The following is a 6,282-nucleotide window of genomic DNA, read 5'->3' as shown; positions in this document are numbered from 1 at the left end:
GGTTAACTTAGCTAGAAAGGGCTAAATATCCCTAGTTAACCAGCTATCTTAAAATCAGTTGGATACATTTATTAGCCTAATTTTAGGACAACCCTGTGGCCTGACCAAAATTAGCCGGATATATTAACCAGCTAAAGTTGAATTTCGATGGATAACTTATCCAGCAAACTTAACTCCTCCCTGATTCACTCATACCCCACCCTTGAGTTATCTGTCTAAAAACACTAAGGGGCGGATTTTAAAAGCCCTGCTCGTGTAAATCCGCCTGGATTTACGCGAGCAGGGCCTTGCGCGCCGGCGCGCCTATTTTCGATAGGCCGCCGGCACGTGCAGATCCCCGGGACTCGCGTAAGTCCCGGGGTTTTCAGTCGGGGTTGTGTCGTGGGCGGGGCCGATCGGCGCGGCATTTTGGGGGCGGGACGCGGCGTTTCGGGGGCGGGCCCAGGGGCGTGGTTTCAGGCCGGGGCGGTTCGGGGGCATGGCTGCGCCCTCCGGAACTACCCCCGGATCGCGTCTCGGCGCGCCAGCAGCCCGCTGGCACGCGTGGATTTACGTCTCCCTCCGGGAGGCGTAAATCCACGGATAAAGGTAGGGGGGGTTTAGATAGGGCCGGGGGGGTGGGTTAGGTAGAGGAAGGGAGGGGAAGGTGAGGGGAGGGCAAAAGAAAGTTCCCTCCGAGGCCGCTCCGATTTCGGAGCGGCCTCAGAGGGAACGAAGGCAGGCTGCGCGACTCGGCGCGCGCCGGCTGCCCAAAATCGGCAGCCTTGCGCGCGCCGATCCTGGATTTTAGAAGATACGCGCGGCTACGCACGTATCTACTAAAATCCAGCGTACTTTTGTTCGCGCCTGGAGCGCGAACAAAAGTACGCAAACACGCCGTTTTTAAAAATCTACCCCTAACTGTGAAACCAGAGATGTGAATCGTTTTTTTGTGTTAGTATCATGCATCGTTTTTCGGCCGCTACAGGAAATTTCATTTTCCCGTGGTTTGGGCCTTTTCTTTCAGGGGAAATTGTTTTTTGGGTTAGTGTGCGCTAACTACCATTAGCGCACACTAACATTTTTGTGTCAGCGTGCACTAATGGGAGTTAGCATGTACTAACCCGAAAAATGATTTTTCCCAAAAAATCTGGAAAATCCTGATTATTTTTCGGGCTTTCCGAAACATGCCAAATTGGACAATTTTATTGAAATTGTCCAATTTGGCAAAAATGAATGCACATCTCTAGAAACCACCTATAATAATATGCAATTATCTGTCCATGTTCTTAGGTGTATAGAGAATGGACCAAATGGGTCATATATACCCGCTTAACTGAACATCACAGCTGCTTTAAAAAACTAGGATTCAAGTTCTGAAAGTGACATAATGTTTATTACAGAAACATAGTTTTATTGTTCCTACTATTTATTAAAGAAATCATCCATACAAATAGAATAATATGCAGCTTGTGGTGAAACTTACACATGCAACTCACAATACAAAATAATAAATGCATTTTAAAGTATATTACATCATTGCCATCAAATAAGCTTATTTCCTTCCCTCCTTCCCTCCCTCTCTCCCTTTCCCAAATCCACCCCCCCCCCAACCATCCTAACAGAGAAGAGGCTATAAAATAAAAAAACAAAGCATGTCAAAGAAAATTATCAAATTAAACTAACAATAGTCTTTTACAGAGAAATCTCAATCCTCAGTATATCAAGACTACCACAACTATTCATACAGATAAAATATTTATCACAGCACTTCAGACTCTTACAGGCGATATCTGCAAATAGACATGCCACACTTCCAAGAAGGCCCTTTAACTTTTAACCAATATACCTGTTGCTGCTTTTTCCATTAATTTTAGATCATGAAAGACATTCCTCTATATCCACAAAGAAGGGGTTTCCTCATCTGTCCACATCCTGAGAATGCACTTTTCCCCCTATTAGACAAGTCTTATGCATTAAAAGCCTATTTCCTTTACCTTGACTTTGGAAAGAAGCGGGATCATCAATCAAGATCCCTTCTGGAAGAAAATATATATTTTGATCAAGAATTTATTCAAAGAAATCCCTGAATCCATACCAAAATGTATTTATTGCATTGCATGTCCAGAAAACATGGCCTAGTATCCCTCTAGCTATTTTACATTTCTGACAGATGTCAGTAGCTATAAGATCTGCTCAATAAGCTCTAACTGGAAACATCAAAGCTCGTTTCAAGAATTTAAATTGTAATTCTCTCAAATCCATGTTAACTATTAATGTTTTAATGTGTTTAAAACTAGTACTCAATTAACTATCTGTAAGTGTAATTGACAGTTCCCCATTCCACTTTTCAGGTAAAGAGTTTAGCACAAGGGGTGAGCAAAGATTCATTAAAGACATATCGCCAAGATATCCTTGCCCTCTTGCCATCCTCAATCTGAAAACATTCTTCTATTTGGTCACAGAAAATCTCCTTTAGATAGGGGGTCCCTAAGCTATGTACATAATGATGCAGCTCCATATAAGCAAAATTGCCTTTGGCTGCTAAATCAAAACTTAGCTGTAACTCTTGAAAGGATAACATTTGTCCATCCATCTCTAACACCTGTCATAGCTGAGTGATCCCTTTAGACCTCCATAACCCAAAATTCTATATTGCATCCCTGGTTGAAATGAAGAATTGTCCAGAGTGGGTAAATAAGGAGAAATTGTTGATGAGTGTCCCAATTGCCCACATACATTTTTACAAGTTTTCCACAGTGACAAAAGGAGATCCCCATCCTTAATCAATGGGTGTTTTTCCGTACCTTTGACATATAATACAAAATAAAGATGTAACAGTAAAACTAAATATCTTTCCACATCCAAAGGAGTATAATAATCTGTATCCCAAATCCAGCCTTTAAGATGTCACAATTACAAGCCCAATTGGAGCACTCCAAATCAGGAAGCCCTGTAGCCCCCTTTTCCCAAGTAACCATTAACTGGGTCATGCTCAATTGCAGTTTGCGCCCCTGCCACAAAAATTTAGATATATTGATATATCACCCGAAGATCATTTTTATTACCATCATATATATATTATATATAATATATGTAATATTAGATAGGGCTTGGTATATCACCCGAAGATCATTTTTAAGAAAACACAAAGACAACAGGTATAACCATTTCAGGAAGAAAATAATTTTAAATAGGTTAATCCTGCCAACTAAATATAGGGGAAGAGTTTGCCAATGATACAACTTAGCCTTCATCTGTGAAATCAAAGATGGAATATTAAGCTGATAAAGTTTAGTAACATCAGAAGGTAATGTAATGGGTTGCGGTGGAGTCCTTGAACAGATCCAGTCCCCATTAAGAGGGGGTGAAAGGAGAATTTGTATTGAATCAGCAGGTACAATATTGGATTTTTACTCTTATCATGATTTCCATAAAGAGTTTAAATGAAGAGATAGCATGGTATATGTTGCTCTGAAAATAGAGTGGAGTATGATAGTGGAATCTGCAATGCACCTATTACAAAATGAAAGTGTGGTAGTGATCTGACAATATGGGTATTGTGCTACACTATCCACAATATACCTTAAACAAAGTAGAAAGTACAGCCTACTGTCACATCTATTAGAAAGTGTAAGGTAGCATCCACTGATTGGTCAGTTTTGAAGCTATTTGATGACATAATTGCCTCTTGTTCTCAGTGCAGACTGATCCTGATGAGAGCATGAACTACAGCTACATCTTGAAGTAGATCATCTTCATGCTGGCATTACAGATTTTTTAGAAAGTTTGGGTACACCTTCTGGAACAAGATGCATAATTTAATAAGTATTGAATATCATATCCACAGGAGATATTCAGGGAGTTGAAATATTATCATTGTTGTGGAGATAAAAAGTTGATATCAACAAAGTCATTTTATTGCACAAAAATGCTAAAAGAACTTCTACTTATTGAGACCAATGATTATAACTAAGACACCAATGTGAAATAAGCATTGTGGGACTGATAACGGAAATCTGTAAACAATCAACATTGTTTTAAGCCCTACTTATAGGTATAAGTAGGTAGTGGAGTTTTGACAATCTGGACTTATACATTTCTAATTTTTCGTTAATTCCATAGGGTTATGGATGTGGGAAATATGACAATGGTGACAGAATTTATTATTCTGGGGATTTCTAATAATGCCGAGCTACAAGTTCCTCTCTTCCTGGTCTTCCTGCTCATCTACCTGCTCACCCTGCTGGGGAACCTTGTGATTATCACAGTGACCTGTGCTGACCCCCGCCTGCACACCCCCATGTACTTCTTCCTCAGTAACCTGTCACTCGTAGACATTGGTGGAACCTCCACTATTATCCCAAAACTGCTTGTGATCTTTATCTCCAGGGATAAGAGCATTTCCTATGCTGGATGCATTGTGCAGCTCTATTTCTACATAGGCTTAGGCTGCACCGATGACCTCCTTCTTACTGCCATGGCTTATGACCGCTATGCTGCAGTCTGCAACCACTTACGCTATTCCCTCATCATGAATCAGTCTGTGTCCTGTTGGCTACTGCTTCCTGGATCATCGGGTTTCTATCATCTGAGATGATCACAGCTTCTGTCACCCGCCTTTCATTCTGTGCCTCTAATGTGATCAATCATTTCTTCTGTGACCTCATGCCGCTGTTAAAGCTTTCCTGCTCTGACACGGTGACCATACAAAGCATAGTGTTTGTTGTAGGTGCATTTATGACAGTGCCTGCCTTCTTTGTGACTCTCATATCTTACACTTACATCATCTCAGCCATCCTGAGGATCCGCTCTGCAGAGGGGAAGCGTAAAGCCTTCTCCACCTGCTCCTCTCACCTCACTGTTGTCTCCATTTATTATTTCTCACTGTTCTGCATGTATCTGAGACCCTCCTCGACATATTCTGAAGAGCAGGGTAAAATCCTGTCCGTGCTCTACACAGCTGTCATCCCCTTGCTGAACCCCATCATTTACAGTCTGAGGAACAAGGAGGTGAAGAACGCATTGAGGAAAGTTACAGGGAAGTAGCTCATGAAAGCAGGTGGTAAATCATAACAATTTATCATAAGTAGAAGATTTCAGTTTCTATTAGTGTGGAAGATTATTCTTCCTTTAACACAGAAAAGGAAGGTCCTGGTTTGATCCTTGGGTTGGGTCTTTTACTCCCCCAGCTCAGCCGGGGCTGTGGATGTGGCAGAAACAGCATTCACAGCCCCCTGGGTGGAGAAAGTTGTGTTCCTTGCTCAAGGGTGACACCCAGTGGCTGACTTTGGAACTCATGATTCTGTAAGGAGCCCTGGTGCATGGCCCTAGGTCCAGAACTGCCATTACAACAACCAGACTAAATACATTGGGGAGGAAGGAAGATGCTATAAAACAGAAGGAAAAAGATCAATGTATAATTGGTAATTAAGAGTAATAGTGCCAAGATCCCAGCCCTGGTTCCAACTGAGCTGAAAGTGAAAGGAACTGGAGGAAATCAGAAAAAAGAATTCTCCAGCACTGACTCAGCAAACCTCTTAGAGAGCTGACTTAGGAAAAGTCACAGATTTACAATCCTTTCCTATCAGAGAGGGATCTTTCCTTCCTTATCCAGAAATAATCTTGGTGAGAATCTTGTGGAGGATCAGATCTCTTTCTCTGGGATTAGTCAAATCTCTCCCCCTTGGTATTTTGTACACATTCCATTATAGCATCAGTACTGCAAATTTTACAGCACTGTGACATCACCACTGTGAACCACATCCTCGTGTGACATCATCACTGTGAAATAGAGCCCCCATGTGACATCACTCCTAAGAGTTACAATCAAAGTTCTCTATAACATGCATGGGAAATCACTAATACCTTTCTTCCCATTAGCTGTGCTCAGCACGTTTGCACTTTAAACTGCTCTGGCACAAAGCTCCCAGAGATGTATTTTTTTAGGAATATTTATAAAACATCTTACAGATCATAATACTTTTCCAAAAGTGATCACAGTTTGTAAATATTCAAGTTTTGGCTTATATGACAGGTTCTTTCTGTTGTAATAAAATTACTATTTACAAAAAAAATCTCTAAAAGCGATGTACATCACAAAGAATGCTAGATAGCCAATTAATAAAACAACTGAATGAAAAAAAACAGTAGGAGCAAGGACAATAAGCAGAAGACTTAATGCAGTCATGTAGTTGAGACCAATGTCAGTGGGCACTATGATAGATTGGTGGTCACCTGAATTCTGAAGCCTATATTCATCTATCCAGTAGGTAAAGAGTCCACAAACCCAAGACAGTTCAT

General features: G+C 41.2%; 1 pseudogene; it reads left to right on the top strand.

Moving 5' to 3' along the window:
- The first annotated feature begins 4,108 nt into the window (after positions 1–4,108).
- LOC115077609 lies at positions 4,109–5,028 on the top strand (annotated as a pseudogene).
- Positions 5,029–6,282: the final 1,254 nt, after the last annotated feature.

This window comes from Rhinatrema bivittatum, chromosome 16, assembly GCF_901001135.1.
Source record: "Rhinatrema bivittatum chromosome 16, aRhiBiv1.1, whole genome shotgun sequence".
Lineage (NCBI taxonomy): Eukaryota > Metazoa > Chordata > Amphibia > Gymnophiona > Rhinatrematidae > Rhinatrema > Rhinatrema bivittatum.
This window is presented reverse-complemented; position numbering and strand designations above follow the sequence as displayed.